This window comes from Loxodonta africana, chromosome 3, assembly GCF_030014295.1.
Source record: "Loxodonta africana isolate mLoxAfr1 chromosome 3, mLoxAfr1.hap2, whole genome shotgun sequence".
Classification (NCBI taxonomy): Eukaryota; Metazoa; Chordata; class Mammalia; order Proboscidea; family Elephantidae; genus Loxodonta; species Loxodonta africana.
This window is the reverse complement of record NC_087344.1, coordinates 90,469,443-90,496,368: the sequence shown is the minus strand read 5'-3', so window position 1 is coordinate 90,496,368 and position 26,926 is coordinate 90,469,443. Positions and strand designations below refer to the sequence as shown.

Sequence of the window (26,926 nt, the reverse complement as noted above, 5' to 3'; positions counted from 1 at the left end):
TTGTAGCCATCAAAGAATATTTTCTTCTCTGTATAAACTGTTTCTCAAGTTCTTATAATAGTAGTCTTATACAATATTTGTCCTTTTGCAACTGACTAATTTCACTGAGCATGGTGCCTTCCAGATTTCTCCACGTTATGAAATGTTTCACAGAGTCATCACAGTTCTTGATCGATGCATAGTATTCCATTGTGTGAATACACCATAATTTATGTGTTCATCTGTTGAGGGGCACCTTGGTTGTTTACATCTTTTCGCTATTGTAAACAGTGCTGTAGTGAACATGGGCGTGCATATATCTGTTTGTATAAAGGCTCTTCTCTAGGATATATTCCAAGGAGTGGGATTGCTGGATCGTATGGTAGTTCTATTTCTAGCTTTTTAAGGAAGTGCCAAATTGATTTCCAAAGTGGCTATACCATTTTACATTCCCACCAGCAGTGTATAAGTGTTCAGACTCTCCACAACCTCTCCAACATTTATTCTTTTGTGTTTTTTGGATTAATGCCAGCCTTGTTGGAGTGAGATGGAATCTCATTGTAGTTTTGATTTGCATTTCTCTAATGGCTGATGACCCTGAGCATTTCCTCACATATCTCTTAGCTACCTGAATGTCGTCTTTAGTGAAGTGTCTGTTCATATCTTTAGCCCATTTTTTATTGGGTTATTTGTCTTTTTGTAGTTGAGTTTTTGTAGTATCATGTAGGTTTTAGAGATCGGGCGCTGATCGGAAATGCCATAGCTAGAAACTTTTTCCCAGTCTGTAGGTAATCTTTTTACTCTTTTGGTGAAGTCTTTGCATAAGCATAGGTGTTTGATTTTTAGGAGCTCCCAGTTATCTAGTTTCTCTTCTGCATTGTTAGTAATGTTTTATATACCGTTTATGCCATGTATTAGGGCTCCTAACATTGTCCCTATTTTTTCTTCCATGATCTTTATCATTTTAAATTTTATATTTAGGTCTTTGATCCATTTTGAGTTTGTTTTTGTGCATGGTGTGAGGTATGAGTCGTTTCATTTTTTTGCAGATGGGTATCCGTTATGCCAGCATCATTTGTTAAAAAGACTGTCTTTTCCCCATTTAACTGATTTTGGGCCTTTGTCAAATATCAACTGCTCGTATGTGGATGATTTATATCTGGATTCTCAGTTCTGTTCCATTGACCCATGTATCTGTTGTTGTACCAATACTAGGCTGTTTTGACTCCTGTGGCAGTATCATAGGGTCTGCAATCAGGTAGAGTGAGGCCTCCCACTTTGCTCATGTTTTTCAGTAATGCTTTACTTATCCAGGGCCTCTTTCCCTTCCATATGAAGTTGGTGATTTGTTTCTCCATCTCATTAAAGAATGCTGTTGGAATTTGTATCGGAATTACATTAAATGTATAGATTGCTTTTGGTAGAACAGACATTTTTACGATCTTAAGTCTTCCTATCCATGAGCAAAGTATGTTTTTCCACTTATGTAGGTCTTTCTTGGTTTCTTGCAGAAGTGTTCTGTAGTTTTATTTATATAAGTCTTTTACATCTCTGATAAGATTTATTCCTCAGTATTTTATTTTTGGGGGGGTACTGTAAATGGTATTGGTTTGGTGATTTCCTGTTCAGTGTTCTTTTTGTTGGTGTAGAGGAATCTCAACTGATTTTTGTATGTTTATCTTGTATCCCGATACTCTGATGAACTCTTCTATTAGTTTCAGTAGTTTTCTGGAGGTTTCCTTAGGGTTTTCTGTGCATAAGATCATGTCATCTGCAATTAGGGATACTTTCACTTCTTTCTTGCCAATTTGGATGCCTTTTATTTCTTTATCTAGCCTAATTGCTCTGGCTAGGACCTCCAGTACAATGTTGATAAGAGTGGTGATGAAGGGCATCCTGTGTGTTTCCCGATCTCAAGGGGAATGCTTTTAGACTCTCTCCATTTAGGATGATGTTGGCTGTTGGCTTTGTATAAATGCCCTTTATTATGTTGAGGAATTTTCCTTCTATCTCTTTTTTGCTGAGAATTTTTATCATGAATAGGTGTTGAACTTTGTGAAATACCTTTTCTGCATCAATTGATAAACTCTTGTCATTCTTGTCTTTTGTTTTATTTATGTGATGGATTACATTAATTGTTTTTCTAATGTTGAACCATCCCTGCATACCTGGTATAGGTCCCACTTGGTCACGGTGAATTGTTTTTTTTGATATGTTGTTGAATTTTATTGGCTGAAATTTTGTTGAGGATTTTTGTCTGTAATTTTCTTTTTTTGTGGTGTCTTTACCTGGTTTTGGCATTAGGAATATGCTGGCTTCATAGAATGGGTTTGGGAGTATTCCATCCTCTTTTGTGCTCTGAAGTACCTTTAGTAGTAGTGGTGTTAACTCTCCTCTGAAAGTTTGGTAGAACTCTGCAGTGAAGCCATCCGGGCCACAGCTTTTTCTTTGTTGGGAGTGTTTTGATTACCTTTTCAATCTTTTCTTTTGTTGTGGGTCTGTTTAGCTGTTCTACTTCTGTTTGTGTTAGTTTAGGTAGGTAGTGTGTTTCTAGGAATTCATCCATTTCTTCTAGGTTTTCAAGTTTGTTGGAGTACAATTTTTCGTAGTAATCTGATACGACTCTTTTAATTTCAGTTGGTCTGTTGCAATATCGCCCATCTCGTTTCTTATTTAGGTTATTTGCTTCCTCTCCTGTTTTTCTTTTCTCAGTTGGGCCAGTGGTTTATCAATTTTGTTAATTTTTTCAAAGAACCAGCTTTTGGTCTTGTTAATTCTTTCAATTGTTTTTTTTGTTTTCTGTTTTATTTAATTCTGCTTTAATTTTTATTATTTGCTTTCTCCTGGTGTCTGAGGGTTTCTTTTGTTGCTCTTTTTCTGTTTGTTGAAGTTGTAGGGATAATTCTTTAATTTTGGCCCTTTGTTTTCGGATGTGTGTATTTATTGATATAAATTGACCTCTGAACGCTGCTTTCACTGTTTTCCAAAGGTTCAGATGGGAAGTGTCTTAATTCTCATTGGATTCTGTGAATTTCTTTATTCCATCCTTAATGTCTTCTATAATCCAGTGTTTTTTGAGCAGGGTATTGTTCAGTTTCCAAGTGTTTGATTTCTTTTCCCTGCTTTTTCTGTTACTGATTTCTACCTTTATGGCCTTATGGTCAGAGAAGATGCTTTTGTAATATTTCAGTGTTTTGGATTCTCCTCAGGTTTGCTTTATGACTAATATGTGGTCTATTCAGGAGAATGTTCCATGTGCACTAGGAAAGAAAGTATATCTGGCTGCTTTGGGTGGAGTGTTGTGTATATGTCTATAAGGTCGAGTTGGTTGATTGTGGCATTTCGATCTTTCGTGTCTTTATTGAACTTCTTTCTGGATGTCCTGTCCTTCACTAAAGTGGTATATTGAAGTCTCCTACTATTATTGTGGGGCTGTCTATCTCACTTTTCAGTTCTGATAGAGTTTGTTTTATGTACCTTGCAGCCCCGTCATTGGACGCATAAATATTTAATATGGTTATATCTCCTTGGTATGTTGTCCGTTTAATGATTATGTAGTGTCCTTCCTTATTGTTTATGATGGATTTAACTTTAAAGTCTGTTCTGTCAGAAATGAATATTGTCACTCCTGCTCTTTTTTTATTGTTGTTTGCTTGATATATTTTTTTCCATCCTTTGAATTTTAGTTTGTTTGTCTCTCTAAGTCTAAGGTGTGTCTCTTGTAGGCATCATATAGACAGATCATGTTTTTTAATCCATTCTGCCACTCTCTGTCCCTTTATGAGTGAATTTAGTCCATTTACATTCAGTGTAATTATGGATAGGTATGAATTTAGTGCTGTCATTTTGATGTCTTTTTATGTGTGTGGTTGGCAGTTTCTTTTTCCCACTTAATTTTTTGTGCTGAGTGGTTTATATATTGTCTTTTCCTCATATTCATTGTTGCTCATTTTGTTTCTGTTGAGCCTCTATTTTTTCTTGTAGTTTATTTTGATGTGTAGGATAGTTTGTCTCCTTTGTGGTTACTTTAATATTTACCCGTTTTTCTAAATTTAAACCTAACGTTTCTTTGTATCGCCTTGTCTTCCTCTCCATATGAAAGATCTATGAGTACATTTCTTACTTATTGTTTTCGTGTTGTGTTCTTTTACATAATAACGTTGTTTCCTGTTTTTTTTTTTTTTTCCCTCTTGATTTATTTTTGCTATTTCCCTCTCTGGGTTGACATCTGATTGCTCCATCCAGTGTTCTAGTCTTGGGTTGATAACGTGATATTACTGATTTTCTAATCAATGAACTCCCTTTAGTATTTCTTGCAGTTTTGGTTTGGTTTTTATGAATTACCTAAACTTTTGTTTATCTGGAAATATCCTAATTTCACCATCATATTTGAAAGACAGTTTTGCTGGATATGTGATTCTTGGCTGGCAGTTTTTTTCCGTGAGTGCTATATATAGGTCATCCCATTGCATTCTTGCCTGCATAGTTCCTGGGGTGTAGTCCAGGCTTAGTTTTATTGACTCTCCTTTGTAGGTAACTTTTTTATCCCTAGCTGCTCTTAAAATTCTCTCTTTATCTTTGGTTTTGACAAGTTTGATTCTAATATGTCTTGGTGACTTTCTTTTAATATCTACCTTATGTGGAGTTCATTGAGCATCTTGGATAGATATCTTCACATTTTTCAGGATACCAGGGTAGTTTTCTATCAACAAATCTTCAGCAGTTCTCTCTGTATTTTCTATTATCCCTCCCTGTTCTGATTCTCCAGTAACTTGTAGGTTGTTTTCTCGATAGAGTCCCACATGATTCTTAAGTTTTCTTCATTTTTTAAAAAATTCTTTTATCTGATTTTTCTTCAAATATATTGGTGCCAAGTGCTTTATCTTCAGATTCACAAATTCTGCTTTCCACTCGCTCAGTTCTGCACCTCTGACTTTCTTTTGAGTTGTCCAATTCTGTAATTTCATTGTTAATCTTCTGAATTTCTCATTGCTGTCTATGGATTTTTCCAGCTTATTAAATTTTTCATTATGTTCTTGAAGAACGTTTTCAGTTTCTTCAGCTCCTTTATATGTGGGTAGCTATGAGTTGAAATTGACTTGACGGCCGTGGTTTTTGGGTCCTTTATTTGTGTGTTCCTTGGCTTGTTCTGTGTATTGCCTCATTTCCTTCCTGATGTCTTGAAGGGCTCTGTATATTAATCTTTCACATTCTGCCTCTGGTAATTCCAGAAAGGAGCTTTCATCTAGAAGATCCCTTAATTCTTTGTTTTGGGATATTGTTGAGGTGATCATGGTCTGTTTCTTTATGTGACTTGATATTGACTGTTGTCTCTGAGCCATCTATAAGTTAGTGTGTTAGTTTATGTTAGTTTGCTTACTGTATCATAAGTCCTTGCTTTGTTTTGTTTTGATACTCCCAAATGGGTTGTTCGAGTGAACTGGCATGACTATTTTCACCTTTGGAGCTCTGACGCCCTGTCACCAGATGGCTAGAGCTGTTATCAGTCTAGGAGTCCATTCACTTTCCTTGTATGAATTTAGCTCAGGTGTCCAGGTAGTTGATCATCAAGTGTGTGGTACAGGTTCTGTCCTACAGTCTTAGAGGGGCAGGGGTGATTGGTGTAGGTACCGGTATCTGGTTGCAGCAGGGGGTCATGCTCTGAACAAGGCACGGGTCTGAGAGTCATCCCCCAAGAGTCTCTGAGGAAAGTGTGTCCCTCTTCCCTAGAGTGTACAGGTGGGTGGGCTCTGCAGACGGGCCATGAGCACCCATTGTTTTTGGTTGTTAAGAACTGGGAGGTACCAGTTAACCCTTGGATCCCTGTTGCAGGTTGCTGGGTGACCTGAGTGGAGCTACCAGTCCTTAGGCCCCTGTTGTTTGTAAGTGAGGACCCTGTTTAATAGGCAATGTGATGTCAAATATCAAACACCCCCGTGTCTGCTGCACAGCTGAAAGAGTTGTAGTCTGCCATCAAGGGCCTGTTCTCCTGAAATAGGCCCACACAGGTCCATGCAGCAGGGAAAGATGCTCAAAGTCCACGGATCGTTTATGCCTGGAGAGGAGCTGCTGTTGTCCTGAGCTTCCCTGGTTACTGGAGCTGGCAAATTATCTTTTCCCCCAATTGCAAATTTATTCCTTCTTCAAAGCCGGGAGGATGGCTGTAGGCGATCAGCAGGCCTATCTCAGGCCCAGGGAAATCAACAGCTGCTGAAGCCGGCTTGGGGGTGGGGGACGTTGTAAAATATACGCAGGTACTTAGGTTTTGCCGAGACTACCGTTCTTCTCTGTTTCCAGAGGTGTGAGTAGGCTGTGTGGCTGTCTGCTTCTCCCTGAGGAACCTGGGGCTGATGCTAGTACTAGCCCGCTGCTGCTGCTCCTGGGAATGGTACTTGAGGGCTCCCGGAGATTCAGGTCTCATAACTCCGCTCTGCTTCTGAACCGTGTCTTCTTGCCCCTGACCCTCAGTTTGTTTTCTGACTTTGCCTTTGATGTTCAGGGCTCCTAGGTTTTCATAAATACACTCATTTCACCTGTTTTTTTTGGGTCTTAGTTATAAGAGTGCTTACCGGAAGCATCTGTCTATTCTGCCATCTTGGCCCCACCTCCTCTTTTTTTTTTTCTATCTTAGCCATCTTAGTAGAAGTGAAATGGTACCTCATCGTGGTTTTGATTTGCATCTCTCTGATGGCTAATGATGCTGAACATCTTTTCATGTGTTTGGTGGCCATTCCCATGTTCTCTTTGGGGAAATATGTATTCAGATTCTTTGCTCATTTTATGATTGGGTTGTCTTTGTTGTCGGAGGTTTATATATATTTTGGTTATTAGATTCTTGTTGGTTATTAGGTTCTTACTGGTTGCATGGTTTACAAAGACAGTCTCCCAGTAGGTAGCTCGTCATTTCCCTTTTTTGGTAAAGTCTTTCGATGAACAAAAGTTTTTAATTTTCATATGGTCCATTTATTTATTTTATCTTTTGCTAGTTTTGCTTTTGATATTATATTAGATAATCCATTATTGAAAGCTAGGCCTGACAGTATTGCCCCTGCTTCTTCTTCTAAGAATTTTATGGTTTTAGCTTGCACCTTTAGGTCCTTAATCCGTTTTGAATTTGTTTTGTTTGTGGTGTGAGGCACAGATTCTGTTTAGTTTTTCTTCTTGTTTTAATTCAGTTTTCCCAGTACCATGTATTGAAGAGACTCATCTTTCCCCATCGAATAGACTTAGCACATTTGTCAAAAATCAGTTGACCATAGATTTCTGGGTTTATTTCTGAACCTTCAATTCTGTTCCATTGGTTTATGCGACTGTTGTTACAGCAGTACCAGGCCATTTTGATTACTGCAGCTGTATAATATATTTTAAAACCAGAAAGTGTCAGTCCTCCTGCATTGTTCTTCTGTTTCAGCATTGTATGAGACTGGTATTATAAAAACTCAAGAAGAGTTTTAAACATAGAAAAAAGCGTTCTTTGATGGTTATGAGGAGGGGAGTGGGAAGGAGGGGAAATGACTAACTAGGTAGTAGACAAGGATCAACTTCGGTGAAGGGAAGGACAACACACAATACAGGGAAAGTCTGTACAAGTAAAGAAAGAAAGAAGAAAAATCAAGAAAAAGAAATTTATAGTTTAAAATCTTACATTTAGGTCTGTGATCCATTTTGAGTTAATTTTTATAGTGGTGTGGGGTAGGAGTTCATATTTGTAATTTTGCAATGTGGTTATCCAGTTGTCCTGGCAGCATTTGTTGATGGGGCAATTCTTTCCCTATTGAATGAAAATCAATTGACCACAAAAGTATGGATTTTTTTCTGGACTCTCAGTTCAGTTCTCTTGTTTTGTATGTCTGTCCTTAATGCCAGTAGCACACAGTCTTGATTACTTACTATTGCTTTGTAGTAAGTTTTGAAATGAGGAAATGTGAGTCCTCCAGCTTTGTTCTATTTCAAGATTCTTTTACCTATTCTAGATCCCTTGTGTTTCCATATGAATTTTAGGTTCAATTGTCAATTTCTGCAAAAAAAGGCAGCTGGATTTTTGATAAGGGATTGTGTTGAATTTGGAGATTAATTTGGGGAATATGTCATCTTAACAATATTAAGTCTTCTAATTCATGATTATGTGATGTCTTTCTGTTTGTTGAGGTCTTCTTTAATTCATTTCAATGACATTTTCTTGTTTTCAGTGTACAATTATTATACTTGTATATTTAAATTTATTCCTAGGCATTTTATTCTTTTGGGTGCTATCATAAATGGAATTGTTTTTTTAATTTCATTTTTATATTGTTCGTTGCTGGTATATAGAAACAAAACAGTTTTGTATGTTGGTCTTATATCCTGCAAACTTATTTGCGAATTCCGTAAAATTTTGTGAATAGGAATAGTGTTACTTCCTTTCCAAACTAGATGACTTACTTCCTTTTCCTAGCCTAATTGCCCCAGAACATCCAATACAACGTTGAATAAATAGAAGTGAGGGCAGACATCCTTGTCCTGGTCTTGATCTTCTATACTTGGTTTGTTGAGTGTTTTTTTTTTTTTTTTTTACCATGAAAAGGTGTTGGTTTTTGTCAAGTACTTTTTCTGCATCTATTGAGATGTTCATGTGAATTTTGTCTTTTATTCTCTTAATATTACATTGAGTTTTATATGTTGAACCAACCTTGAATTCCTGGGATAAATCCTACTTGGTGTATAATCCTTTGTATTTGTTGCTGGATTTGATTTGCTAGATTTGAGAATTTTTACATCTGTGTTTCATAAGGGATATTAGGCTGTAATTTTCCTTTCTTGTGATGTCTTTGTTTGGTTTTGCTATCCAGGTAATGCCTCATAGAATAAATTAATAGTTTATTTTTGTGTTTTAAAAACTTTCAGTTTTAATGTTTGATGAAGCAAATAGCGATAGATATACCCACAAAAACAAAAACTCTTTGAGTCCTCAGTAGTAATTTTTAAGAGTACAAATGTATCCAGAAACCATTAAGTTAGACAACTACTGATTTAGCTAAAAGACATTCCCTATTACCTGAGCATTAGACCAAAAATAAGGATTCTTTCGTATAGTCTACACCAGTTCCATGTTTGTCCCCTTAGGCAAGTCATAAATTCAGATGTCTCGTTACTATGTAAAACAGAAATAGCGCATGACTGTGTTAACTTCAGAGAAGTATAAGGATAAATAATGGGCATGTTAGACATATATTAAAACAAGTTACCATTGAGTAGACACTGACACATGGTAACTGCATGTATGTTAGAGTAGAGCTGTGCTCCGAAGGGTTTTCAGTGGGTGATTTTTCAGAAGTAGATCACCAGGCCTTACTTTTGTGATATCTCTGGGTGGACTTGAACCTCCAGCCTTTTGTTTGCACCACCCAGGGACTCCTAGGCAAGTATGAGCTAATGCTAAATTCTCAAAAACGGCTTTTTATTATTTTTTTAACCTGAAAAATTTGTAAGAGCAGTAGATCTTTTTGTAGGAACTTGTGGCATTGTTAAGTGGCAGTGTCCTGAACTCTGCCTAACACTTAGTAAATGTTTGATTATCATACGGACAAAAAATGTTATTTTGTGTTTAGAACTTGTAATTAAGCTTTCTCTGATAGCACTACTTTTTTTTTTCAAATAATTTTTATTGTGCTTTCAGTGAAAATTTTTAATTCAAGTCAGCCTCTCACATAAAAACTTATATGCAACTTGCTACATATTGCCAATTACTTCCCCCCCCGTGAGACAGCCCACTCCCTCCTTCCACTCTCTCTTTTCGTGACCATTTTGACAGCTTCTAAGCTCCTCTACCCTCCCATCTCCCCTCCAGGCAGGAGATGCCAACATTGTCCCAAGTGTCCACCCGAACCAAGTAGCTCATGCCTCACCAGTTTCCCTCTCCAACCCATTGTCCAGTCCAATCCATGTTTGACGAGCTGGCTTCGGGGATGGTTCCTGTAGTGGGCCAACAGAAGGTCTGGGGCCCATGGTCACTGGGGTCCTTCCAGTCTCAGTCAGACCATTAAGTCTGGTCTTTTTATGAGAATTTGGGGTCTGCATCCTACTGTTCTCCTACTCCCTCAGGGGTTCTCTGCTGTGTTCCCTGTCAGGGCAGTCATTGGTTGTAGCCGGGCACCATCTAGTTCTTCTGGTCTCAGGATGATGTAGACTCTGGTTCACGTGGCCCTTTCTGTCTCTTGGGCTCGTTATTATCTTGTGTTCTTGGTGTTCTTCATTCTCCTTTGATCCAGGTGGGTTGAGACTCATTGATGCATCTTAGATGGCTGCTTGCTAGCATTTAAGACCCCAGACGCCACTCTTCAAAGTGGGATGCAGAATGTTTTCTTAATAGATTTTATTATGCCAGTTGACTTAGATGTCCCCTGAAACCATGGTCCCCAAACCCCTGCCCCTGCTTCACTGGCCTTTGAAGCATTCAGTTTATTCAGGAAACTTCTTTGCTTTTGGTTTAGTCCAGCTGCGCTGACCTCCACTGTGTTGAGTGTTGTCCTTCCCTTCACCCAAAGTAGTTTTTGTCTACTATCTATTTAGTAAATACCCTTCTCCTACCCTCCCTCCCTCCTCCCTCTCATAACCACAAAAGAGGGTGTTCTTCTCAGTTTAAACTGTTTCTCAAGATCTTATGATAGTGGTCTTACACAGTATTTGTCCTTTTGCTACTGACTAATTTCACTCAGCATAATGCCTTCCAGGTTTCTCCATGTTATGAAATGTTTCACAGATTCATCACTGTTCTTTATCGATGCATAATATTCCATTGTGTGAATATACTACTTTTTTTATCATTTTTTAAAATAATTTTTATTGTGCTTTAAGTGAAAGTTTACGAATCAAGTCAGTCTGTCACATATAAACTTATATACACCTTACTCCGTACTCCCACTTACTCTCCCCCTAATGAGTCAGCCTGCTCCCTCCTTCCAGTCTCTCCTTTTGTGACGGTTTTGCCAGTTTCTAACCCTTTCTACCCTCCCATCACCCCTCCAGACAGGAGATGCCAACACAGTCTCAAGTGTCCACCTGATACAAGTAGCTCACTCTTCATCAGCATCTCTCTCCAACCCATTGTCCAGTTCCTTCCATGTCTGATGAGTTGTCTTCAGGAATGGTTCCTGTCCTGGGCCAAAAGAAGGTTTGGGGACCATGACCGCTGGGATTCTTCTAGTCTCAGTCAGACCATTAAGTCTGGTCTTTTTATGAGAATTTGGGGTCTGCATCCCACTGATCTCCTGCTCCCTCAGGGGTTCTCTGTTGTGCTCCCTGTCAGGGCATATACTACTTTAAAAAAAAAATTTTTTTTTATTGTGCTTTAAGTGAAAGTTTACAGATCAAGTCGGTCTCATACAAAAATTTATATGTATCTTGTTGTATACTTGTAGTTGCTCTCCCCCTAATGAGACAGCACACTCCTTTCCACCCTCTATTTTTGTGTCCATTCGGCCAACTTTTGACCCTCTGATAGCACTACTTTTAAGCCAGTGATTTTCTGTGCACGAGGGATATATGTCTTAGGGATGCATTTTATAATCACTTTGGAGGGCCACGTACAGTCATTCTCATCCTCCCTCTACCCCATTTTTGTGTTCCTCCTTATTTCTGTTGTAAGCGTGTTCTGTTCCTCAGTATGTTGGAACAGAAAAAATGATTGAGAATCACTACAGCCAGTCCCCCGGTTACAAACAAGATCCGTTCCTGAGTGTGTTTTTAAGAATTTGTAGGTAAGATGGAACAGGTGTATATGATTCTTAGGTAGCCTTACTTCAGTGCAATAAAAGTCTTGAAGACTTTCCAATGATTTAAAAGCTGTACGTGCAGCAAATGAAGGTGATCGTGATGAAGAATTTGTTGCCAGTAGGAGTTGGTTCAGCCATTTCAAACTGAGGGCAAATTTATATAACACTAAAGGGTAAGCAGGAGTTGTCCATAAGTTGAACATTCGTAACCCAGGGATTGCCTGTATTCTAAATCCTTAGGAGATGTAGCTTATCTACCTTACACCTGTTTCCTTAAAACTGGAAATCAGGCCTGTGCTTTTCTAGATAATGTCATTTTATTCTTCTTCAGTCTTCCTTAAAAATTCCTCCTCTTTCAAGATTCACGCCCTGTTTGCTGTGTTTTTTATCCATCTTTGTCATTTCAGTATTGCAACTTCTGTGTCAGTCCCCTGTATTCGCTGATACTTTGGTCTAACTCTTGCCGTCATGTGGGCCATTTCAACTGATAAGACTGAAGGTTACTGTTAATGGATCAAATTGTGTCCCCCCAAAATATGTGTCAACTTGGCTAGGTCATGATTCCCAGTATTATGTGATTGTCTACGATTTTGCCATCTGATGTGGTTTTCTTATGTGTTGTAAACCCTCTACGCTATTAACGAGGTGGGATTATCAGCAGTTATGTTAATGAGTCCGGACTCAAATCTACAAGATTAGATTATATTTTGAGTTAACCTCTTTTGAGAAGTGAGCAGAGAGACAAGGGGGTACCTCTTGCCACCAAGACTGAAGAACCAGGAGGGGAGTGTGTGCTTTGGGCCTAGGGTCCCTGCACTGAGAAGCTCCTAGACCAGGGGAAGATTGAAGGCAAGGACCTTTCCCCAGAAGTGACAGAGAGACAAAGCCTTCCCCTAGAGCTGGCACCCTGAATTTGGACTTCTAGCCTCCTAAAGTATGAGAGAATAAACTTCTGTTTGTTAAAGCCATCCACTTGTGGTATTTTTGTTACAGTAGCACTAGATGACTAAGATGGAATGGAATTTCGTACTGAGAGTGGGGTTCTACTGTAACAGATTACCTAAAATGTGGGAGCAGTTTTGAAACTGTGAATGGATAGAGGCTGGAAGAGGCTTAAAGTATGTAATAGTAAAGGCCTTGATCACCTTGAAGAGACTGTTGGTGGCGTTATGGACATCAAAGACAGTTCAGGTGAGGACTTAATAAGGAAATGAGGAGAGCTGTTACACTGGAAATGCCATAGATGGCGAGAAGCAGCATCAGAGAAACGGCAGTAGCAGAACCAGGAGACTGGTGTGAAATAGCACTAGAGAGCTGACCCATGGAGTGAGAGAGCTGAGCGCCTTTGTGCAGGAGCCTTCCTGGCAGAGTAGGGTACCTCCAGAAACTTTGGTGGAGCTAGGCTTGCCAACCTATTCAGTAAGAGAGCTGAGTGTCTTCTGGCCAGAGTTTACTGGCGGAGTGGGATGCCTCCAGGCACTTATCAGTGTAGCTAAAGAACTTTGGACAGCTTGCCTCAGCAGGGCATACAGGGGCAACAAGGCCCAAGGGGCCAAGGAACCTGGAAGCAAAAGCTGAAGAGACAAAGGAAACAGGGAGTAGAACTGCCTTAGTCTTTGAATGAAGTCACGGCCTCTGGAGTTTGTAAGGGTGGGGCTACAGCCTCCTAGGTTTCATAGAGTCACATCTTCACCAGCTTGGTTCTGGAGCGTGGGACTGCCATTCACAAGTGCCAGCAGGATGGGGCCAAATCCACTGCCCAGAGCTGTGGGGGTGGAGCTGCCATGCTGCATGCAGTTGATTACTTTTGTGTGGCATTTCTGGCCATGGTCTTAAAACTCCTACCCAGGTGATTGGGCAAGACTGTACAGATGGGGATTGGAAGGGGATTGGTAAGTTTTGCCATAAAAGAGAGCCAGCTCCAAAGCAGAGGATTACACCACCACCAAGGAAGAACAGCCAGGAGACAGCATGTTCTTTGGACCTGGGATCCCTGTGCTGAGAAGCTTCTGCAACCAGGAGACAGATGTAACACTGAGGGTAGCAGAAACCCATCAGCAGGAGATGGCGTGGTGGGCTTCCCAGCTCGTGGAGGGAGAAAGCTGAGTGCCTTTGGACAGAGGCCTATGGCCAGAGAGAGGCGTGCCTGTAAACATAGCTGGGAAGAGGCTGTTCTGATGGAAGAACTGAATCCTTGGCATTCCTCAACCTGAATTGTAACCTTTACTTCCCTAATAAACCCCATAATTGTGAGTATGGTCTGTGAGTTCTATGTGGCCATTGTTGCAATGAATTATCAAACCCAGCAGAGAAGTAGAGAGTGCTGTGGGAGGGACGGTTGGTGTCAGAATTTGCTAAAGATGATGGAGAGAGGGAGCATGTCTGACCTCCATCTCATGGGTATCAGCCTTGGGCTGTTGATCTTGGTTTTCCTTCCCCCTTGGGGAGTTAGAGGAGGTTAGACACCACCCCCAAGCTGTTTTTTTACACATGCTCAAGGGACAGAAGAACAAGGACATGCCGGGTCTAAGGGGGTAGGTTGCCACTCAGAGGAGCTAGGAGAATGGGGCTGCCCAAAACCGTGGGAGCAGAGATGCCACGCCAGTAGGCCTGGAAGGCGGAGGTGAAGCCCAGGGCCCAGCTGAAGCCCAGGGCCTCCATCCAGAATCTGGAGAGTGTGGCCAGTACCCAAAGTCTGGAGGGCAGGGCCATTGTGTAAATGGTCTCAGAGAACAGAGGATTATTTTCAAGCCTTGAGAGCTAATGTAATTTGTTCTCCTGACTTGCTTGGTGCCAGTTATCCCTTCTTTCCCTCCTGTTCCTCCCACTTACAATAGAAATGTCTAGCTCGTGCTCATTCCACCATTGTACTTTGGAAGCAGATAACTTGTATTCTAGATTTCATAGACGAAGAGGAATTTTTGGATTTTGGACTTGGAGTTGAGTTAAGACTTTTGCTATGATATGAGGGGGTGAGTGTGTTTTACATGTGGCAAGGACATGAATTTTTGGGGACCAAAGGGTGGAATGTTATGGATTGAATTGTGTCCCCCAAAAATGTGTGTCAACTTGGCTAGGCCATGATTCCCACTGTTGTGTGGTTGTCCACCATTTTTTCATCTGATGTGATTTTCCTGTGTGTTGTAAGTCCTGCCTCTGTGATATTAATGAGGTGGGATTAGCGGCAGTTATGTTAACGAGGGAGGATTCAGTCTACAAGATCAGATTGTATCTTGAGTCATTCTCTTTTGAGATACAAAAGAGAGAAGTGAGCAGAGAGACATGGGTACCTTGTGCCAACAAAAATGAAGAACCAGGAGGCGAGTGTGTCCTTGGGGCCTGGGGTCCCTGCGCTGAGAAGCTCCTAGACCAGGGGAAGACTGAAAACAAGGACCTTTCCCCAGAACTGACAGAGAGAAAGCCTTTCCCTAGAGCTGTCACCTTGACTTTGGACTTCTAGCCTTTTAAACTGAGAGAATAAACTTGTTTGTTAAAAGCCATCCACTTTTGGTATTTCTGTTGTGGCAGCACTAGAGGACTAAGACAGGCACCTAATACAACTTTATTTTTTTTTCTTAATTTCTGTATTCCAGTGATATTCAACTCTACTTTCCTTGACATATCCCCTCATGTGGTTCCAAACAGCTCTACTTCTGATCAAAATCTCCTGTATATCAACATGTCCATCTTATTTGTTTCTTTACTCTTCTGATCCATCCCTAATCTGTGTAGCCTCTTTTTAGCTTTAACTCTCTCTATCAGTATCAGTACCTTAATATCCCACCTGAATTTAGAAGCCATCTCAAGAATAGATTTGATTCATTGGACACTAATGACCGAAGACGACAAGACGAGTTGTGGGTTGACATCAAGGACATCATACATGAAGAAAGCAAAAGGTCATTAAACAGACAGTAAAGAAAGAAAAGACCAAAATGGATGTCAGAAGAGACTTTGAAACTTGCTTTTGAACATAGAGTAGCTAAAGCAAATGGAAGAAATGATGAAGTAAAAGAGCTAGACAGAAGATTGCAAAGGGCGGCTTGAGAAGACGAAGTAGAGTATTAAATGAAATGTGGAGAGACCTGGAGTTAGAAATTCAAAAGTGAAGAACACACTCAGCATTTCTCAAACTGAAAGAACTGAAGAAAAAATTCAGATTTTGAGTTGCCATATTGAAGGATTCTGTGGGCAAGATATCGAATGACACAGGACCCATCAAAAGAAGATGGAAGGAATACACAGAGTCACTGTACCCAAAAGAATGGGTCCGATGTTCAGCTATTTCATGAGGTAGCATACGATCAAGAACCGATAGTATTGAAGGAAGAAGTCGAAGGTGTACTGCAGCTGTTGGTGAAAAACAAGGCTTCAGGAATTGACAGAGTACCAATTGAGATGTTTCAACAAACAGATGGAACGCTGAAATCGCTCATTCATCTGTGCCAAGAAATTTAGAAGACAGCTACCTGGCCAACTGATTAGAAGAAATCCATATTTGTGCCCATTCCAAAGAAAGGTAATCTGATGGAATGTGGACATTATTGAAAAATATCATTAATTTCACACGCAGGTAAAATTTTGCTGAATTAAAGAATGGTTGCAGCAGTACATCAGCAGAGAACTGCCGGAAATTCAAGCTGGATTCAGAAGAAGTCGTGGCATGAGGGATATCATTGCTGAGGTCAGATGGATCATGGCTGAAAGCAGGGAATACCAGAAAGATGTTTACCTGTGTTTTATTGACTATGCAAAGGCATTTTACTGTGTGGATCATAACAAATTATGGATAACATTGTGAAAAATGGGAATTGCAGAACAATTAATTGTGCTCATGAGGAACCTGTACATAGACCAAGAGGCAGTTGTTTGAACAGAACAAGCAGATACTGTGTGATTTAAAATCTGGGAAGGTGTGCATCAGGTTTGTATACTTTCACTATACTTATTCAGTCTGCATCCTGAACAAATAATCTGAGAAGCTGGACTGCATAAAGAAGAACATGACATCAGGATTGGAGGAATCCTTATTAACAACCTGCAATATACAGGTGACACAACCTTGCTTGCTGAAACTGAAGAGGACTTGAAGCACTTACTGATAAAGATCAAAGACTGCAGCCTTCAGTATGAATTACACTTCAACATAAAGAAAACGGATGTCTTCACAGCTGAACCAGTAAGCAACATCATGATAAACAGAGAAAATGTTGAAATTGTCAAGGATTTCACTTTTCTTGCATCCACTATCAATGCCCATGGAAGCAGCAGTCAAGAAATCAAACGACGCGTTGCATTGGGCAAGTCTACTGCAAAAAAGTCTTTAAAACTGTTAAAATGCAAAGACTTCGCTTTGAGACTAAGGTGCATCTGATCGAAGCCATGGTATTTTCACTTGCCTCATACGTACAGAAAGCCTGAACGACAAATAAGGAAGATTGAAGAAGAATTGATGCCTTTGAATTATGACATTGGTAAAGAATATTGAATATACCATGGACTGCCAAACGAAGGAATAAATCTGTCTTGGAAGAAGTACAGCTAGAATGCTTCTTAGAAGGGAGGATGGCAAGGCTTTGTCTCACGTACTTTGGACATGTTATCAGAAGGGATCGTTCCCTGGAGAAGGACATCATACTTGGTAGAGGGTCAGTGTAAAAGACAAAGATCCTCCATGAGATGGATTGACACAGTGGCTACAACAGTGGACTCAAACATGACAACAATTGTGAGGATGGCACAGGACCAGCAGTGTTCCATTTTGTTGTACGTAGGGTCACTGTGAGTTGGAACTGACTCGAGGGCACCTAACAACGCCACTACCACCAGTACCGCTGGAGGAGCCCTGGTGGTGCAGTAGTTAAGTGCTTGGCTGCTAACTGAAAGGTTGGTGGTCCAACCCACTATCCACTCCTTGGCAGAAAGATGTGGCAGCCTGCTTCAGTAAAGATTATAGTCTTGGAAGCCCTGTGGGCCAGTTCTGCTCTGCCCTGTAGGGTCACTATTAGTTGGAATCGACTCCATGGTACTGGTTTTGGGTTTTAGATACCAGTTCCACTGCTGGAGCCCTGGTGGTAGAGTGGTTAAGAGCTTAGCTGCTAACCAAAAGGTTGGCAGTTCGAATCCACCAGCTGTTCCTTGGAAACCCTATGGGGTAGTTCTCCTCTGTCCTGTGGGGTTGCAATGAGTTGGAATCGATTTGATGGCAGCGAGGTTTAATGCAGCTTGGCTATGTTGTAGTCAGTTTCCTTTCCTGTTCTTCACATTTTCTATTGTTTTACCCCTGTCTTAAGTCCTCTACTGCCCTCTGCTTTCCTCTCTTAGTGTTTGTTTACTTCCTGTGTCATAGAATGGTGTTATCAACTTTGTGTTCTTTACGGTTTTCTTTTTTAATTTTTATTGTGCTTTTAGTGAAAGTTTACAAATCAAGTCAGTCTCTCTTTACAGTTCTTTGAGATACTAATAGGTGGTCCTGGCTAAAGAGGCTTCGTTAGTCAAATCAGCCTGGGAAATGCTGCAGATTACATCCCTGTTTTAGTGATTTATTGTGCATGTTAACATACTAAAGAGCCTGAGAGGTCCTTCAGGAAAGAAGTCTGTTTAACTTGGGTTAACACAACCATCCCTCCCCCCACTAAATTGGTTGTGATAAGACCCCAAATAACCTCATAATGCTTTTTATTATTATCGCTAATTACTCTTACTTTACTGCCTCTTGATTTTTCCCTCGAACTTCAGCCTCTCTTTCCTCTGCAGTCTGTCTTCCTTGTTCTGCAGAAGTTAATCTAAAACAGAAATTGTGCTACTCTTCTGGTTATAAATCTGTGGCCTTGCTAAAGTTTATACTCAACTTGGCATGCAAATTGCTTCATAGTGTGGCACTAACCTACATTCCCTATTTCATCTCCTGTCCTTATCGTTATTTATGCTATTTTGTGGTCCTAAAAAAATTCTCAGAGTTTTACAAACACATTTGTTTAGTGTATAAAAAGTCCATCAATTAGGACTATTCCTTCTCACTTCTATCAACTAGGAAATTGCTTTTCAGCTCAACTATTATCTCCATTATGAAGGCTTTCTTAAGACTCTTTCCCCTAGGTTTTCATAGTATGTGCCACATAATATTGTCATTATATATTTATATGACTGTCTCCCCTGTTAAGGCCCCTTGTTTATTTTTGTATCCCTAGCATTTAACCCGGCTCTTTATGTATGAATGTTCACAAATAATGTTTAACATTCATTTCAGATTTGTATTTGTTTACCTGAACAAATCCGGGGCCAGCTATGTAATTTGCAGGACCCGGTGCAAAATGAAAATGTAAGAGGAGTCTGGAGCAAGATGGTTGTATGATCAGCAGCATACTCCTGAACCCTCTCAAAAATACCAAAAAACCCCCAAACAAAACAAAAAAACCGCTCCTCAAAACCAAAACATAACAACAAAACCAAGCAGAAACTGGCAGAATCAACTTTGTTAGAATTCTGGAAGCCAGATAAAGAGTTACAGGAACTAAGTGAACACTGAATCAAGAAAAAAGTGCTGTCTAAATGGTAGGAAAGCTTTGGTTTTCTACTTGACTGTGCCCCATCCTTCCCCCTTGCCTCCCCAAGTATGGCCGTCTTAAAGTGGCAGTGGCCTGCACTCTCAAAGAAGGAACCTGGTCTCTGGCTCTAGAAGGATCAGAGTAGACTTTATTCTCAAATTATTGTGTATGTCTGTTCTAACCTGTCTGGGGAATGCCTGAAGGATTAAAGTAAGGTTACAAACCAAAAATACCATAAAACTAGCCTTTATATTTACCCATGAAATTACCTTTTCTGTAAATCTTTTTCCCCTTTGTATGGCTTCAAGCTACTGTCTAGTATCCTTTCACTCTAATCTGAAAGATTCCCATTAGCAAGTCTTGTAGGGCAGATCTCCTGGTAACAAACTCCCTCAGTTTGTTTATCTGAGAATGTCTTTAATTTCACCCTCATTTTTGAAGGGCAGTTTGCTGCATATAGAATTCTTAGTTAATAGTTCTTTTCTTTCAGCACTTGAAGTATGTCATTCCATGGTCTTTTGACCTCATGGCGACCCTATAGGACAGAATAGAACTGCCCCGTAGGGTTTCCAAGGCTGTGACTCTTTACGGAAGCAGAGTGTCACATCTTTCTCCCAGCAGAGTGTCACATTTTTCTCCCAGGGAGCTGATGTCGGGTTTGAACTGCTGACCTTTCCAGAAGCTGAATGGTTAACCCCTGTGCTGCCAGGACTCCTATTATTGATCCTACAGAAATAAAAAGTATTGTGTTGTTAGTTGCCATTGAGTTGGCTCTGATTCTTGGTGAACTTACGTATAACAGAATGAAATGTTGCTCAGTTCTGTGCCATCTTTATGATCCTTTGGTATATTTGGGTACGTTGTTGTGGCTGTTGTGTCAGCCCACCTCACTGATGGTTTCCCTCTTTCACTGAACCTCTAGTTTACCAAAGATGATGTCCTTTTCTGGTGATTGGTCTTTTCTGATGACATGTACAAAGTAAGCAAGCTGAAGTCTTGCCATTCTTGCTTATAAGGAGTATTCTAGTTGTATTTCTTATAATTTGTTTATTCTCCTGGTGTTTAATAGTATATTCAGTATTTTTTGCCAGTGCCACAATTCAGATACATAGGTTCTTCTTTGGTCATCCTTTTTCATTGTCTAGCTTTCACATATGAGATGTTTTCACATTTGAGGATAGCGTAGGAGGGAGCAGTGTTTCATTCTGTTGTGCATAGGGTCGCTATGAGTCAGAACTGACTCGAGGGCACCTTATAACAACACCAGCTTTTGCATGCATGTAAGGCAACTGACAAGATTATAAGAGAATACTCTGAACAGTTGTTGCCAGCAAATTAGATAACCTAGATAAAATGAATAAATTCCTAGAAACACATAGACTACCTAACTTGACTCAAGAAGAAATAGAAAATCTCAGTAGACCTATAACAAATGAGGAGATTGAATCCATAATCAAAAACTGCCCAACAAAAAAAAATCTGGGATCAGATGGCTTCATTGGTGAATTCTACCAAACATTTAAAGAAGAATTAATTTCAGTGCTTCTCACAGTCTTCTGAAAAGTAGAAGAGGGGATGCTTCCTAACTCATTCTGTGAAGTAAGCATTACCCTGATACCAAAACCAGATAAAAACACTGTAAGAAAAGAAAACTGTGGAACAATGTCCTTATGAATTGTTGTTCTTATTGGGTGCCACCAAGTCACCTCCGACTCATGGTGACCTTATGCATAACAGAATGAAATGCTGCTTGGTCATGTACCATCCTCACAATCCTCGCTGTGTTTCAAGCCATTGTTGCAGTCACTGTGTCAATCCAGTCCATTTGTGGGTCCACTCTTTTTCACTGATCCTGTTTTACCAAGTACGATGTCTTTCTCCAGGGACAGATCTCTTCTGATGTGCTCGGTTTGTTCATTCAAACAGATCTGTTCATTTTTCTGGTAGTTGTGGTTTTATTTGCCCTTCAGTATTTTTCTAAGTAAAGAAGAATTAAGTTACTGGCATTAATTTTATCATTCATCTTTATGTTGTGTCATCCCACTTTTAAATGGTACAGGCTCTGTCCTATAGTCTTAGAGGGGCAGGGTGATTGGTGTAGGTACTGGTATCTGGTTGCAGCAGGTGGGTTCTGCAGACGGACCATGAGCACCCAGTGTTTTTGGTTGTAAGGACTGGGAGGCACCAGTTATCCTTGGATCCCTGTCGCGGGTGGCCGGGTGACCCGAGTGGAGCCACCAGTCCTTAGGACTCTGATGTGGGTAGGTGAAGACCCTGTTTAATAGGCAAAGCAATGTCAAACATCAAACACCCACCTCTCCCCTGCACAGCTAAAATGGTTGGAGTCTGCCAGCAAGGGCCTGTTCTCCTGAAATAGGCCCACACAGGTCCATGCAGAGGGGAAAGGTACTCAAAGGCCATAGACCGTTTGTGCCTGGACAGGAGCCGCTTCTGTCCTGAGGTCCCCCTGGTTAGTGGAGCTGGCAAATTATCTTCTCCCCCAGTTGTGAATTTATTCCTTCTCCAGGGCCTGGAGGTTGGCTCTAGGCGCTCAACAGGGCCTATCTCAGACCCAGGGAAATCAGCCGCTGAAACTGCCTTGGGTGGGGTGGGGGTGCAGCGGTAAAATATACCCAGGTACTTAGCTTTTGCCGAGAGCACCGTTATTCTTTGTTTCCAGAGGTGTGAGTAGGCTCTGTGGCTGGCTGCTTCTCCCTGAGGAAACTGGCCGAATGCTTGTACCAGCCTGCTGCCGCCTCTCCTGGGAATGGTGCCTTAGGGCTCCCTTTCTGCTTCTGAACCATCTCTTCCCCCCCCGCCCCTCAGTTCATTTTCTAAGCTTGCCTTTGATGTTCAGGGCTCCTAGCTTGTCATAAATACACTCGTTTCACTTGTTTTTTTTCGGATCTTTGTTGTACGGAGGGCTTGCCGGAAGCGTCTGTCTTTTCTGCTGTCTTGGCTCCCCTCTACCACTTTTAAATGGAAATATAAGAGTATTTAAATCTTTTGTGGAAGCACTAGTATTTCATGGTTTTACATGCTACCAGAACAGTGGAAATGCTGCACAAAACTTATTTGTTTTTATTTCCCTGCTTGGTATTTGTACATTCTACAAATACTTCATAGCTTTGACTTTCTGATGAACAAGGTAAGACTGAAAGGAAAATGAACTATCGGTTGCCCTATCTTTTCTTTTCCTTCTGGATCGTCATTTTTAGGATAAGTGGTTGTCTAATACAAGAAAGTATCACAAATAAAAAAAGATTTAGTTCCTTAGTCATTCATGTCTCTTAGAACATCATTGTTCTTCTCTATTTGAAGCAAGTTACGGTTTGAACAGAAAGTGTGTCTTCTTGGGGCTGTCAGTTCCCTTTTTAGTTAGTTGCAACAACACACCTTATACTTCTATTGAGTCTTGCTGAACGCCCACATGTTACAGGTTTACTGGAATTCTTTGCTTATGGGGCATCATGAATGCTGTGTAAGAACTGGGTGGTAAGGAATGGTGGGCATGCCTATAGCATGTATCTTCTCTGCTTATGTGGATGTTCTATTGTCTCATTAGATTTTACTTACTAAGTGTAAGCTCAAAGATAAAATTATTAAGAATTTCAAGATGGCCGTAAGAACCAAACAAACCCATTGCTGCCAAGTCAATTCTGACTCATGACAACTCCATGTGTTACAAAGTAGAACTGCTCCTTATGGTTTTTTTGGTTGTAATCTTACAGAATCAGATTGCCAGGCCATTCTTTTGCTGTGTGTCTGGGTGAGTTCAAACTGCCTTTAGGTTAGCAGCTGATCACAAACTGCCTACTCCACCTGGGGACCTAAGGTTGTCATAACAGACAAGTATAGGGTATTTCTGAGCATGAGACCTTGCGTACCTGTGTAGGTCACATGCCTGTGAAACTGTCCCTGCCCGAAAGGATTGGAGTGAAATGATACTGTGCATTGAGAGCACAGGCTGCCGTATTTCACTTTGTGTTAATTCATAGTATAGGAAGGACTAGTGCCAGTCCTTCTCTTCCTGTTTTGCTAATAATAGGAGGAACCTTAAAGATTAAGGCAGCTCGAGATGCTGAGTCAACACATGAAGGACAGCTGCCTTAGTCACCTGAATTCACAGCGAACTTTGAATAAATTGGGAAATAAACTTAGGGGTTGTTATTTCAGCATCACTGAGCATGTTTCGACTGATACAGTTTGTGAATTTTCAAAATGAATGTGGTATTTGAAGCCCAAGCCTTTGAGGACCAGAACAAAAACAAAAACCAAACCCATTGTCATCAAGTCAATTTTAACTCATAGTGACCCTGTAGGACAGGGTAGAACTGCCCCATAGAGTTTCCAAGGCTGTAAATCTTCATGGAAGCAGACCGCCACATCTTTCTCCCATGGAGCGGCTGGAAGGTTCTAACTGCCAACCTTTGGATTCATAGCTGAGTGCTTAACCCCTGTGCCACCAGGGCTCCCAGTACAGTAATATATCACAGTTTTTGGACCTGTGGGATATACTTGGTACTCCCAACAAACAAATGAACTCACTCACAAATCATTAAGTAAATACCTGTTTGCTGCTTGATAATGGAAGAATCAAGAGTTCTCTAGCAAATCTTGTATCATAGAACTGTTCAAATACAGAGGCAGTTTTGGTTATTTAGTTACAATGCAGATGAGGAAAGTGTGGCTTGAGTAATTTGGGAGCCCCTGTAGTTTACAGAAGTCATTAAAAAACAAAAACAGGAACTATTGATAATGTCTGGCTGTTTTAGCCAACAAATTGCTTCCGAAAGAAGCAGAATTTAAATTTCCTTCTACCATCACTGGTGAGGGTTCTAATTAATACGTAGTGAAATGGCCCAAAAGGGTTATCAGATGAAGAAAGAAAGAAAAGGCTCGAAATAATGCGAAAAACCTTTGGTGAGCCTTTGGCTGAACATTTAAGTCATTTAGTTTGGAAATCTTATATATTTGTAAATTAGCTTTGAGAACAGAGGGCACAGCTCCACTTGCTTTTGATCATATAAATTCAGTTGATTTACTCATATGAAGGGATGCCATTTTTTTAAACCTTTAAGCTATTTTAAAAGGTGATTGACATGTAAAATTTAAGATATGTGTATACTTTTATACATGCTTTCATGCCTTTTACTAAAATTCTGAATGTATGCTTATTCAGTACATATTTATGCTGAACACATGGTTTATAATAAAATACCCTGATAATGTAATAATATTATATTATTAAGTTGAACAGTTGTCAAACTATTCATTCGTTTTTTTCAATATATTATTGACTGTCTCTTATGAGTCAGACACTGTTCTAGCCACTGGGGGGACTGGTTAAGAAGACAGATAAGGTTTAACTCCCATATAGCATATAATTTAGTAACTGTTGTTTGCCTGATACATGTCTGACACTGAACTATAGATACAGTGCTCCAAAATTTATGATTTATGATTTTTGGATAGAAACAATAAAATGACCAGAAAGAGTTAAATTATAATGTATAGACTCACAAAAGCAATGAAAATGTAAGAGGAGATGACAGCAGATGAGAGATGTCAAAATATAGGAAACTGAAAAGTAAATGAAAAAGTGTTGACTGATTTAACAGGGCAGAGCTAGCTGAAATACAACATAGCAGTAGAGAAGCCAGTAAGAAATTCACAGATTTGATTTGTGGGACTTGGAAATGCTCAGAAATTTGGGGGGAGCTTGCATCTCTGAAGGCAGGGGTATGTAATGGGTCTGAAAACAGGAGGATTGACAGGAGCAGTTAAAACCCCATATCTACCCTATGCTTTGTAGCCAGGTGACTGAATATTTCACTGTGGCGGAAGTATAGAAATTTCCTCCCTGGAGAGGTTGAACCAGAAAGATTTTGGACATGGGACACCAGGGACAAATGAGAGCAGGGGAGAGACTGTACTGAAAACGGAGAAATCGAATGAAGTTTTACTGAGTGGTGAGCTCCCTTCTGTATACACCAGCTCCCATTTCCCACTTAAGTCTCAGAATGCTTACAGCCAGATGTACACTCAGCAGGCTAGGTTAGAGAATTTTTATTTAGAGAAACTGAATGACCTAAGAAAAAAAGGCCTGTAGATACTGACATTTTGGCTGACAAATGAAACAGCCTAGAATCCATCTGATCATCCTATAGTGAAACCCATCTCTCCTCCCCTTCAGTGTAATGGATAACTAAGAATCTCCAGGTATTTATGGGAAAGCAAGAGAAAACATACACAAAAAAGGAACTCAGGAAGGAAACAATGCAAGGAGTAGAATAAAATTTCCAAAAAACTACTTGTGTTCTTAGAAAAAAGAGATGATAACCATGAGACAAAATCCTATAAAAGGAATAATCAGAGTTCTTAGAAATGAGAATATGATAGTCCCTTAAAAAATGGTGGAAGGGTTTGAAGATAAAATTGAGGAAATCACCTAGGAAGGAACACAAAAAAAGAGATGCAAAATTGGAGAGAACATGTAAGAAAATTGGAGGATCAATTCAGGAGTTCCTAAGTCCAATTAATTGGATCTATAGAAAGAACAGAGAAGATGGAAGAGAGGAAATTATAAAAGATGTAATGCAAGAAATAAGTTCCAGAACTGAGGGATCTGAGTTTACAGATTATAAGAGCCAGCTGAATGTCCAGCAAAATGAATGAAGAATGGGAAATTTCGTAACACTGTGCCAAGGAAAATATCCTGAAAACTTCCATAGAGAACAGAACAGTTCAGTAAAAAATCTCATAAAATTTACCTTTTATTGGGGCTTCAGAGGGTCAAATAAATACCATTCCTTTCCCTTCCCGATGGCAGCGGGTTTGGTTCCCTTCCTGAACTCTAAGCGAACTGGGAGAGGCAGAGGAAGCATATGAACTAGGCATTACATTTATTATTGATGAGGCTCATTTTGGAGAAAGAGGCTTTTTTGAATACTGAATGCCAGAAATAGGCAGACTTTCCCACTCAAGCACAGGCAAAACTGAACAACTGCAGGCCTCTCTGTGTGAGGTTTGTACCTGTAAGCCTTGGATACAGAGAACAGAATGAAATTTGCCTCCTTGTGGGCAGATGGATCCAAAGAGAAAGGAAAGGGGGAATAGGCTATGTTTTGTCAAGATAATTTTTCTGATTTTACTCATCAACTGTGTTATGATAAAAGGAAGCATCATAAGTGGGGTGTAGTTGTTTTTTTTGATATCTGTCATGTTTCCTTTCTTAGAAATCTTCTGGTAGATATGCTCTTCCAAGGAGGAGTAGTAAGTGAGTGAAGAGGGAAACGGAAAAATCAGCGTGAGAAGGGAAGGGAGTTGACAGAATGATAGTGAAAGGAAGTCTCGGGGTGACAACTGTGGTAGAAGTCTAGAAGTGATCAGAGAACCCTAGACAAAGGACGTCAAAAGGAGAACGCACGTGATTACTTGATGTGTTTGAACATATTTGAGAGTTTTGTCATTGAGTTACTGATAAACCAGTTGCTGTTCTGTAGATTCTGACTCATGACAACCCCATTTGTTGCAGGGTAGAACTGCTTTCTATAGGGTTTTCATGGCTGTGACCTTTTGGAAGCAGATCTCCAGGCTTTTCTTCCAAGGAAGCCAGTGGGTAGGTTCAAATAACCTTTTGGTTAGTAG

At 40.2% G+C, this 26,926-nt stretch overlaps 1 protein-coding gene across 12 annotated transcripts in view; it reads left to right on the top strand.

The window, feature by feature from the left end:
• The window catches only part of TUT4 (terminal uridylyl transferase 4), a 173,265-nt gene that overhangs the window by 13,983 nt on the left and 132,356 nt on the right, over positions 1-26,926 (top strand). The window contains exon 1 of one of the 12 annotated variants that reach the window (XM_064281967.1): positions 11,298-26,897. The exons of the other annotated variants lie outside the window; for them this stretch is intronic. The gene's annotated coding sequence lies outside the window, so the exon portion shown is untranslated. Of the gene's footprint in view, positions 1-11,297; positions 26,898-26,926 lie in introns of those variants that run through there. 12 annotated transcript variants of the gene reach the window in all.